The sequence below is a fragment of the Pyrus communis genome, chromosome 5, assembly GCF_041283825.1.
Source record: "Pyrus communis isolate YQ-2024b chromosome 5, ASM4128382v1, whole genome shotgun sequence".
In the NCBI taxonomy this organism is placed as follows: Eukaryota; Viridiplantae; Streptophyta; class Magnoliopsida; order Rosales; family Rosaceae; genus Pyrus; species Pyrus communis.
In genome coordinates, this window is record NC_142569.1 from 16,010,242 (window position 1) to 16,023,272 (window position 13,031).

A 13,031-nucleotide genomic window follows, 5' to 3' on the forward strand; every position below is an offset into this window, starting at 1 on the left:
GTGCATGGCGTAAGCCGAGATATGTGCTTCATCTAAAATTTCCTTCTTCAGTTCCACATTACTAGGCACGAACATTCTACCCTCTAACATCAACATGCCATCAGAATCACGAACTCTGAGATCTCGCCTCCTTCCTTGATCTCGAGCTCGAATTAGTTCTTGAGTCTGTTCATCAGCTACCTGAGCTTCAAGCACCCGATCAACTAAGATTGGCCTAACTTGAAAATTAGCAAGTAATGCCATATCTCGATCTTCTGCTTCTAACCTTACTCCCGTAGCACGCAAGTCTACCAAAAGAGGAATACGACTAGCGTACAATGCATTGATACGGCCATGTGACTTCCTGCTAAGTGCATCGGCCACTACGTTCGCACGACCTGGGTGATAGTCAATCGTGCAATCGTAATCGCTGAGCAACTCCAACCACCTCCGTTGACGAAGATTTAGTTCCTTCTGGGTGAAGAGATACTGAAGACTCTTGTGATCTGTGAAGATCCTACACTTCTCTCCGTAAAGATAATGTCTCCACAACTTCAACGCAAAGATGATAGCAGCCAACTCCAAATCATGTGTAGGGTAATTCGTCTCATGGGTTTTCAACTGCCGCGAAGCATAAGCAATCACCCTACCATGCTGCATCAATACACATCCCAGACCATTCAAGGAAGCATCACTATAAACCTCAAAATCACCACTATCGTCCGGGAGTGCCAAAACAGGTGCATTAGTAAGACAATGCTTCAACTGCTGGAAACTCTGCTCACACTTATCATTCCACTCAAACTTAACATCTTTCCTTGTTAACCTCGTCAGTGGCAAGGCAATTACCGAAAAATCCTTAACGAATCTCCGATAGTATCCCGCCAAACCAATGAAACTTCTCACCTCAGTGACGGTTCGTGGTTGCTCCCAACTCTCCACAGCTGCAACCTTTTGAGGATCAACAAGAATACCTTGAGCAGAAATGATGTGCCCCAAAAACGCGACTTGATCTAACCAGAACTGGCACTTGGTAAACTTAGCATACAATTGGTGTTCTCTCAACCTCTTCAACACCAAAGTAAGATGTCGGACATGCTCTGCTTTGGACTTAGAATACACCAGAATATCATCAATGAAGACAATAACAAATCTATCCAGGTAAGGCTGAAATACCCGGTTCATTAAATCCATAAAAGCTGCTGGTGCATTCGTCAACCCAAACGGCATAACCAGAAACTCGTAATGACCGTAACGAGTCCTGAACGCCGTCTTAGGAACATCATTCCTACTAATCTTCAGCTGATAGTACCCAGACCTCAAGTCTATCTTAGAAAATACACAAGCACCTCTCAGCTGATCAAACAAATCGTCGATACGAGGCAATGGATAACGGTTTTTAATCGTCACCCGATTCAATTGTCTGTAGTCGATACACAGCCTCAAAGTTCCATCTTTCTTTCTCACAAACAACACTGGAGCGCCCCAAGGTGAAGTACTAGGCTGAATGAATCCCTTATCCACTAATTCCTGTAACTGCACTTTTAATTCCCTTAACTCAGCAGGAGCCATACGATAAGGAGTTAAAGAAATAGGATTGGTACCTGGAAGCAACTCAATATTGAACTCCACATCTCGATCTGGGGGTAAACCAGGTAAATCCTCAGGAAAAACATCAGGGAAGTGTCTAACCACTCTCACGTCCTCAATTCTGCTAGGAACGGTCTCCTCTAGCACCACATGAGCTAGATACCCCTGACAACCTTTAGACAACATTTTCTTCGCTCGCAAAGCCGAAATAACACCATGTCTTACTCCGCTTTGCTCACCCACAAAAGTAACCTCAGGTAATCCAGGACGGTGAAACGTAACTACTTTCCCGTAACAATCAATGTTAGCACGATAGAAGTGCAACCAATCTGTGCCCAATATCACATCAAAATCGACAATATCTAACGGGATAAGATCCGCTGGCATAACCACATCCTCTACTATCACTGGACATCCTGGGTACATACAATCTACGACACATCTCTCTCCTCTAGGCATTGCGAATTCTAAATCGTACCCTAGAGGTGTGGGGCGAGGTTGCGTCAATTGAGCAAATGTATGAGAAACAACGGAATGTGTAGCTCCACAATCAATTAAGACTCTAGCAAAATAACCAAGAATATTTAACGTACCCATTATCAAGTCCGGGTTGTTCTGAGCATCCTGCAGGGAAATATTGTGAATACGCCCCTGGCCCTGCTGTCGTCCTCCACGACCTCTGCTCGCATGAACACCGCGACCTTGAGCTCCACGCCCCTGACTGGGCTGACCCATCTGTCTCGAAGATCCTGCACTACTAGTGGCATTCTCACTCTGTTGATATTGTCCTCCTTGGTACCACTGAGAACCACCAACTGGAGCTGGAGGATACGGCATGTAGTTGCTGGGATATGGGGGATAACCACCTTGTGAATACGGGTCCTGGGGGTACTGATACGGTCCCGGGGCATAGGGAACAGCATCACCCTGATAGTGATAGGCACCACCTCTACCTGCTTGACCATAATTACTCGGACCCTGGATTTGCCGAATCGGTGCAGGTGGCGGCATAAAGGTCTGCTGCGGCTTCTGCTGCTGACCCTGGGGACAATTCACAGCTATATGTCCCATCTGCCCACACGTGAAACAAGCACCGTTGCCGCGCCTACATTCGCCGAAATGTCGGTTATTACATCTACGGCAAAATGGAAGTCGGTTTCGGCCACCATCACTTTGTCTCTGGCCTCGAGCACCTCCATAAAACCTACCTCCACGTCCTTGTCCAGAGGTACTGAAACCACCACTAGACGAACTTGAACTTGCACCACCCCTTTTAAAGTTCTGAGTTTGGCGAGGCCCCAACGATGTTTGACCTTTTCCTTTGTCGTCTTTCTTCTGATTGCCGTTTTTCTCTTCGTCACTATCACTTGACATATTCTCAGAGTCCTCTACCCTCAACAATATCTCATAGAACTCCTGGTAGGACTCACAGTGAGTAGTAGTTACCATAGAACGCCATCTCTTCTTAGTGCCCAAGCGAAAACGACGAAGCATCTCCGCCGGATTACCAGCGACATCAGGATAGTAACGAGACAAATCAGTGAACTTACGATAATACTCGTTAGCCGTCATCTTTCGCTGTTTCAACTCAGTAAATTCCTGTTTCTTACGGTCGATATACTCAGGGGGTACAAATCTCCTTTGAAACACGTCCTTGAAAACATTCCAATCGGTCCTCTGAGCTGGAGTCAACATACGAAGTTCTTGCTCCCACCAAGCTGCAGACTCCATCTCCAGAAACCAAGAGGTTGTCTCAACCCACCTTTCCATAGGAAGGTTCCCCTGGTTATGTAACACACGAAAAGTCTTCTCTATGTGTTCCAACCAACGTTCTGCGCCTTCATGACCCTCGTTACCTTTAAACTTATCCAACTTCAGGTTATACATAGTCTCCAGAGGAGTCCTCTGGGGAGGGCGCATCACTGTTTGAAGGGCTGTAGCAATCACTTCCCCCAACTGAGTAAGATCAGGGAAACTAGGCTCATCTGAGCGACGTGGTTCCCGACGAGGCGGCATGATTCTGACAGAAGACACCAACTATTAGAATACTCACAAAGACACAGGACTGCCAAACCTAGGCTCTGATACCAAGCTGACACACCCCGACCGAGATCAGGGCATGCTGGCCGTCACACGAAGGTGACGTAGCCATGTGCGCGTGCGGAAGCTATTAAGATAGTAATATAAAAGTACGAATAATTAAAAACCTAATAGCATACAGAGTACTAGTGTATGTGAGACACAATTCAGAGCAAAGCTACAACAGTCCAAAAGGAAAAGATACGACATATTTACACCCGAAGGTGACCCTACAATGGTGAATGTCTGTCAGAAATGCCGGGACGCCCTCTGGGATAAACCACCGAACTTGCTAGACCACTAGAACCTGGAGGGGCGCAAAAACAAAAGCGTGAGTGGGCAAAAACAAAGTTCTTTGAAAACTCTTTAGCAAAATACATTCTAACCCCTCGCCGTAAAACCTGTATACTTCCCAGAAAATGAACATATATACGTATGTATAGATATGTCAATCATGCTCCATGATATGCCATTCATGCTCACATTATGCCACAACAGAATCTCATAATCAAATATAAATGCCCAAGCGTAAATCACATCAATAACATATAATCTGGCAGCCGGGAGTCACCTAACGTGACATGTACCGCTGCATATGGAGCTCCAATCTCAACTCAACATCTGAATCTGCACACGAGTCGGAACCACCTAATGTAGTCTGTCCGACAGGACTGGGTGTAATATATATACGCTCTAGTGCTACGATCACGTGAAGACTGTGCGAATAATCGCGGGTCACCTACGAGTCGGAACCACCTAATGTAGTCTGTCCGACAAGGCTTGCACCTAACTTGGATCCAAGGCGAGCGTGTGGTGCTGGTGAACATCACGTGAAGGACTGTGCCCTGGCCCTGGGCGGGAGCACTAACACCGGGGTGCAGATTATGAGCTCTCTAAACATCTCAAACTACCATTGCATAACAACATACGTACCACTTACCTGGCACTTACCTGTGCGTCCACAGCACCAATACACATATATAAATGTATGCCGCTACTAATGCATGTAATGATGCATAATCGATAATAATAAAATGCATGGCATAAACCAAATAACCTTTTCTATTTAATTTCTGGGAATATAAATGTATATAGGTATATACGGAAAACAAAAGCCCACTCACTGATAATTAGAAGGGTCGTAGCCCCCCTGCCTCGAATGTGAACGTTCGTCCTCGGGAAACGAATCACCTATACGCAACAAAGTTACGAAAACATTAATTTAAAAGCACCTAAGCAACTTCTCGTAATAACTTCTCATACATTGCTCAAATTGGACAATTGAATATACCAATGTGATCTACACAACCTCAGGATCACACCCATAATTTTAAAATAATTTTTGGACCACGCACGCGCCCCCACGCGCCTGACCACGCACGGACCTACGCGCCCCCACGCGCGGCCCACGTGCACTGCACACTGACGGCGTCAACTGACGCCGTCAGGAATATTCCGTTATCCTGACGGAATATTCCCTAACTGACGCCGTCACTGCCGTTAGGAATATTCCGTTAAACTTAACAGAATATTCCCCTTTCTTCTCCGGCCAGTCGCCGTCGCCGGCGCCGCCGCCGTCGCCGGCGCCGTCGCCGGAAAACTGGGAATTTTTCAAACCTTGTTTTCTCCTTCGTTTTTCAACCATTTTTCACGTTCTTTATACCAAAATGAAGCTTAGGACTAGTAGAACAACGTTAGACTAGTTTTAAGGCCTAAAAATTAAAGAATCTCACCTGCAACAACGATCCAAGTTCGGCCAACTTCGAACCTAGCCTTCCCAACGTCCAAATTCACCCAACGAACCACTCCGAGGCTCCTTGGGACCTCACAAACACATCTACAAGCTTAGAATCTCCTAAAACAAGCTAGATTAGGTTTGCATGAACAGTGCAATAATTCGGCCATTGTTGAAACGACGTGAAAACAACGATATCCTTACCTGAAAATGGCACCCTTGAACTCCTCTCAGCTCCACGAACACGATGGTGGTCTTGGTTTCTCGATTGGTGAAGGTTTGAGTTGGTTTGTGTGTGTGGCCGTGTGTAGAGGAAGAAGAAGAAGAGGAAACTCGGGGAGAGAGAGAGAGAGAGAGACTGAGAGACAGAGTGACAGGAAGTGAGGAAAAGAGGGAGGGAATCCCGGGAGAAAAGAGAGTGTATGAGTGTGTGTGGTCCCACCACATCACACAACACAAATATACACGTAAACGAATAGATTAGGGGTAAAATCGTAATTTCCCATGTACGTTAAAATGAAATTTGGGACGGGATGTTACACAACCAGTAAGTAGCTAGTGATTATTATATGCTTAAATATCATGTATTTTAGGTCAAAAAATAAAAAAATTTGAAATCTTAAATTTTAACATCTCAAGCACAACCATGACATAAGCATACCAACTAGAATCAAAGAAAATGAAAATAAACATTTAAAATTCAACTAGAATCATAATATAAAGGCTTTTATTAATATTTGGGTTTAAAGTTTGACAACACATTGGACTTAGCACATTTGGACTTACAAATTGGGTTTAAAAAATAATACCCAAAACAGATAATTAAAAAAAAATATATTAATTTAATTAATTTGGTTCGGTTCGGTTCGGTTCAATTTTTTCGATTTCGGTTCGGTTTGGTTTTCGATTTTTTGAATCCACCCATAATGTGTGGCATTCACGCGTATAATTAAGTAATGAATGGCCATATAAAATTATAAAATCTAATGATTAAGTGACCGACTAGTTTTTCAAGTTAAAAGGTGAACCCCGTTTCATTAATATTTTAGAAGTTATATACCGTAGTGTTGGATAATAGATTTTTACATGATACATATAACAGGATATATAGTATATTCACGGTGGTAGATCCAATCTTAATATTACTCGTTATCAACTGTTAGTTTAAGTTGTGACATGATAGTCTGATTAAACGTAAATACGAAAAGAAAAAAAAATGTAAACTTGATATACATTATTATCTCAATCCTTCTCAGTTTCAGTTGTTGTAACCTGGCTGTTGTGTAGACCCTGTTGAAATTGAATATCACAGCTGAAACCCAATGGGCATAGAATAGAAGTTTCTTTCTAACAAAGTCAAATGGTTGCTATCATTCAGTTTAATATTTGATTAAAACTTCTAATTACAACTCAGATGGAAAAATCCCACATTGACAATTCCTATATAAAGCTCAATCATGGATGTTCCACACAACAAAACAAACTATCAGAAAAATGGGTCTGATCAAGAGAGTATTATTTCGACATTTTCGAGCTGCGATTAGTCGAAAGAGCAATTTGATCGGAAGCAATGAGTTCATGGAGGCCGTTGCAAAAGTAAACGGTGATCATCAACATCAGGGTACTAACGTAATTTCTCATCAGACTCAGGAAGATGGGGTTGTGAGGATGAAGATTCTGGTAAGAAAGCAAGATTTGAAGCAAGTTCTGGAGCTCATGAATGGCGCTGGCATTCATAACCAAGCATCAGTTGTTAGGGCAACATCGTCATTTTCTCTGGAGCAGAGGCCGAGTCTGTTGAAAAAAAAGCAAATTCTGAGAGCCAAACATAGTCGCCAAAGTTCCTGGATCCCGGAGCTGCAAAGCATCCCTGAAGAAATTTAATTAAGCTTAATAATATTACAACAATTTTTCAAGCGTGTATGTTTTACTATATATGTTGAACATATCACTTTGATCACTGTAAACTTTTTTCCAATTCCTATTGGTTTGTCTCCTTCGACATAATCAGACTATGTTGGTTCTGTGATAGCTTGTTGTCCCCAGGGCTCGTTTGAAAGTATTTTTAAAATAACAAAAAATGCTTTTGGCGAAATTGATTTTGGATTTCAAAAACACTAAATATGTGCTTTTTGCAGAAATCACTTAAAATGTTTTTTTCATGATTCACTTGCATTTTTATTAAGAATTGATTTCAAAAACATTTTCACTAAAAACACTTTCAGCCATTTTAAAAGTATTTCCAAACGAGTCATAATTTGTTTCCAATATTACTAGTTTTGAGTGTGTGTGTGTGTGTGTGAGTGTGTGTGTGGTGAGAGAATGCCAAACAGGGCAAATACTATCAACGACAGTAACAGAAACAACCAAATCATCGCTAGTCGTTACATAACGAATACTACAATTCATAATTGTAGAAGGAAAAATAATCCCCGCCTAGCACCTAGAAGGAAAAATAATCCCGGTCTAGCGTCTAGGCTGCCACCGTCCCGATTAGTGCCTAAGTATTTGAAAATTAAAAAATGGCGTCTAGACCTGCTGAGGCATTCGCCTAACCCACCTAGACCCACCTAGGTTGCGACTCACTTAGACAGAAAATAGATAACTTTCATTTTGCATTTTATTTTTTTAATAAATTGTAAAAGATTTGTTGAATACTTAAATGAATACACATTATCTGTATGTTCTCCATGTTTTCATTATATTCCAATACTTCATAATATATATGTCATTCTATTTTGTAGTTTATAATGAAATTATATATATTTTAAGTATAAACTATAAACAGACACTTATTTACACGAAATATAATATATTTACTATAATCCTCCTAATCCGCCTAGGACCCCGTCTAGGCCCCGCTTAGCCGCCTAGGTGCTAGGCCTCAACTTACCAGCCGACTAGCACCTAGCGTATTTTAGAATCTTGAGTGCAAAACAATTGCAATCCCTGGCTTAGCAAACAAAAAAAAAAAAAAAAAAAAAAACCATATTCTCAATTGGGTTAAGCTCTATAAACGCGTTGGAAAGAAACCTCTTGGAAGCATCAAATAACATAACAAATGTTAGCAACTTCTTACCAAAGAATGGACACCAAGGTGCGTGAAATGACTGTAAAACAATGTCAATTAGGGTTTTGATTAAACCAATTGACACTACGTATAACCAACTTATCTAAATTTATTAAGGGTCCCGTTTGATAACAAGTTTCGTTTTTCAGTTTTCAGTTTACACTATAGGATAAATAAGTGTGGGAAAAAAGGGATGTAGAAGAGGAATGAATGATTGTGGCAGAGATGTATAAGAAATGTATAATGCAAGGCACACAATGAAAAGAAAACCCTAAAACCTTTGGAATTTTAGAAATATAAAAATGTATGATGAAAGACTTAAGTGAAAATGAAAAAAAAAAACTATTAATTTTAAATTAAATCTTTCCATCTTTTGTAGAAACTCTCTCTCTCTCTAAAGAGCGTCGTCTTTAGAAGAAACCCTAAACTTCATCATTATTCTTGACGCCAGCCTCTAGTTTCTGCTTGGGGTCGGTGGCAAACAACTTTTCAAACTTGTTTTCCTCCTCCTCCTTCTCTTCATCCTTCTCTTCCTTCCCAAGACCTACGATGGCCCCCTTTCCCTTCTGGATTTTGAGGATCTACACGCCTTCTCCGGAAGGAGTGGATGGAGCTCGATCTCTGGACTTTTTGTCTTTCCCCGCGCATGGGGTGGCCCCGTTTCCCATCAAGGAACGGTGGAGCAACCCACCATATACGGGTGGTATGGGTCGAGTACTAACTCCGGGCTATTTGCCCATGTATCATGGTAATCTGATTTGGAGTCTTTGGGTTATGATTTGGGGCCCTGCGCTCAAGATCTTCCCAAACTTCGAATCAAATTCCAAATTTGGTGGATCTTACCTCAACACTTGCTTGCTGCTTCTTTCGTGCTTCTCTCCAGTCAAAGACAACTACAAGTTGTCACCCCTAAAACGATCTGGTATCTCTTCAGAATAGTGTTTACACCACCTGACCTTTTTTGTTACTGCTTGGTTTTGGGCATTTAGTTGCCCATTGTGTGCTTGGTATCGGCTAAGGAGTAGAAACGTGGCGACCGGTATTGGTGTGGCTTCATTGGATCTGCATATTTGGCACTTTTTCCCCGGCATTGTGACTATGATGGGTTCAAGCTGAGCTCCATGCGGTGGTTTTTCTTGGTTTTGTCCGCTGGTCGTCTTCACCATTTCGGCCGTGTACGCAACTGGTGAAGCTATGGTTAGGGTTATTAGGTTTTTGTGTGAGGTCACTTTTGAGCCTTTACAATTGGGCTTTAGCATTTGGGCTCCTATGTAATTTTCACTTTAGGTATAGATATAAACTTTTACTCATGCATTGTGTGCATGTGTGGCGTCCTGTCTGTACCGAACCTTTTTTTTGGGCTGTTTTTATTTCTCGCTTTCACTTGCGAAGTCTTTGTAATTTGTCGTCCAGGACTTTGTTATAAAAATTTCCATCGACAAAAAAAATATATATATACAAAATGTAAAATTGAGAATTGAAAACGAAATTATTATTAAACATATCTTAAAAATCTTTTATAACTCTTCCCTCCAAGGGGAAAAACCTCATAATTTACCAATCATGTCTAATAATTAAGCGTCATTAGCTACTTAGTATTACGGTCTAGTGGCATTCATCTTCATTTGTAAGTGAGAGGTCTTAAGTTCGATTCTCGTCAAAGGCGAATTTGAACTACATTATTGCTAGCCCATTGTCTCTCATCTTCATTCCCCTTAGTGGAGATAATATCGTTTATTAAAAAAAAAAAAAATAATTAAGCGTCTTTCAACCCCAAGGCTTTGGCTTATGTTAGGGTTTATGCGCTGTAGCTTAATAAGTTCATACGATTGTAGGTGGGGAGAGAATAAGACTAATGATTAGAAACACGTACGGGCCATACAAACAACTCACTATATATATAAGACCCTTTCACATTTTTCATTTCAAAATTTTGAAGCAACCCTAATAATATAGATTCTTCATTCTCGAATGCCACCTGTTTTAATTTGAGCTAAACTCCATCGGATTAATTTAATAATCTCAATGAATGTTTTCTCTTTACCTAATCACCAATCTATGATAAACATATATAACAGATAGATTCTCAATCTCGAATGCTACAACTGTTTACAAAGCATTTTAATTTGAACCAAACTACATTGTGATTAATATAATTAATCTCAAAGAATGTTCTCTCTTTACCTAATCATAAATCTGAGATAAAGATAACTGAACTGATAGAGAAACCTAGAGATCTCTATTTAAACGTGTGCACGCGTCGTTTTCATTAGCACCAACCTCCAGCACTAACATACAGGGCTTTGCATGTGAGCTGTCGGTGTGTGCCACAATCCATTCATACGTACGTTCACTTGAACAATGTGGTCATACAAAAATTTTACAATATAAATCTGTTGAATAAAGCAAAAGTCCCCTTCGAATTGTAATGAGACCTTTTGCATAAAAATTCACATCTATTAATTGCATGAATAATTAGGTGGAGATATTATCAATGCTATTAGTGTTAAATCATCCGTCTCTTTAAAACTATAGCAAAAACCTAATCATTGAATAAGTAATTGAAGTCTATCAAGACTATGCTACTGCTATGATCAACTTCAAAATGAGACCTTGTTTTACTAACATTTTAGAAATTGATATTTTGATGCGTAAACCTCATTTACATTGTTGATTCGTTTTCTGTTAGCTTAAGATTTTGATGTTTAATTGTTGTTCGGTTGTCTTTCTCCCTTTATCTAACTAAATCCTTACGTTAGAGAAGATGTAAACTTAATATACGCTATTGTCTTATTCCTGTTTGCTTATATTGTTGTAACCTAGTTGTTGTATGGTCCCCGCTGACTTCGAATATAAGTATAACAGCTAAAACCCAATTGGGCACAGGAGTATATTAACAAAGTCAAATGGTCGCTACCATTCAGTTTAATATATTAATTAAAAAAATTAGTTAAAACGCAGAGGGCTAAAACCACATTGGCAATTCCTATATAAAGCTCAATCACAAATGCTATGTTCATCACTACACACCGGTTTAATTAAAGCTTAGTTAAACACACAAAACATAAAAAATCAAATATTCAGAAAGATGGGGCTGATCAAGAGAGTACTATTTCGACATTTTCGAGCTCTGTTTAACCGAAAGAGCAATTTGATCGGAAGCAATGCGTTCATGGAGGCCCTTGCAAATGTAAATGGTGATCATCGTCATCAGAGTACTAACGTAATTTCTCATCAAACTCAGGAAGATGGGGTTGTGCGGATGAAGATTCTGGTAAGAAAGCAAGATTTGAAGCAAGTTCTGGAGCTCATGAATGGCAACGGCGTTCATAACCAATCATCAGTTGTTGGGGCATCGTCGTCATTTTCTTTGGAGCAGAGGTTATATGTTTTGAGAAAAAAGCAAATTCAAAGAGCCAAACATAGCCGCCAGGGTTCTTGGAGTCATGAATTGCAAAGCATCCCTGAAGAAATTTAATTTTATAACCTAATTACAACTGAGATTTTCGAGTATGTTGTTTGACTTTATGTGTTTGACATCATACTTTGATCGCATGTAATCTTTTCTTTTTTTTTTCCAATTCACATTGGTTTTTCTTTCAACATAATAAAACTATCCTTGTTGGTTCTGAACTCTATGGTAGCTTGTTATAGCTCTAGTGGCTTTAATTTGGGTTTTGCAAGCCACATACAAATATGAGTTCATGTGATCAATAATTTTCCTTCGATCAATTAACAATCCCGGATAGCGGTAACCGATAAGTGGCGAAGCCAGAAATTTATCGTAATGGGGGCACAACAAAAGAATAATACTTGGCCAAAGAATGAGTAGGAGTTCTTACTCAAAACAGTTCGTTACCGATCCATAGAACTTAATGTTTATATCATAACCGTTTATATTATAAATATTATATAAAGGTCGTTTGTGCAAAAAACAATTAAAATTAAGGTCATTTGGTCACTGAATTGTATAAAAATAGATGAACGAAATTGGTAAAAACATTACGAATTGTCTATGTATTTGCTACAATAAATTGACTAAATGACTTTAGTTTTAATTTAATTTTTGCATAGATGATCTTGACAAAGTGATTTATAATATGAACGGTTTTTATTATAAGCACAAACCTCTATAATTTGAACATGAAGAGTTTTGAGTAAAAGTTCCTACTCATTCTTAAGTAGCCAAGCATTATTCACATCAAAATAGCTCCGAAAGTTGGTTACCTTCCATTTATAATTTTCCTTACAAAATCTTATGTTCTATAAGCCATATGATTCCTTTGAAAGATATGCATTATATCTAAAATTTAGTTTTCTCAAGTAAATTAAAGCAAACCAATGATAATAATATATTTTAGGGCTCTCAAATATGCATTTGACACGTTAAAAAAACATTTGAGACATATATTTGTTAGTCATGTTTGGAAGTGACTTTAGAATGACTGAAATCGTTTTTGGTAAAAGTATTTTAAATTACAAAAGCACTAAAAGTGCATTTTGGAAGAAGCTCATTGATGTGCTTTTTGTAGGAGTACTTCAAAATGTTTTTTTTAGAATTCACTTGCATTTTGATCA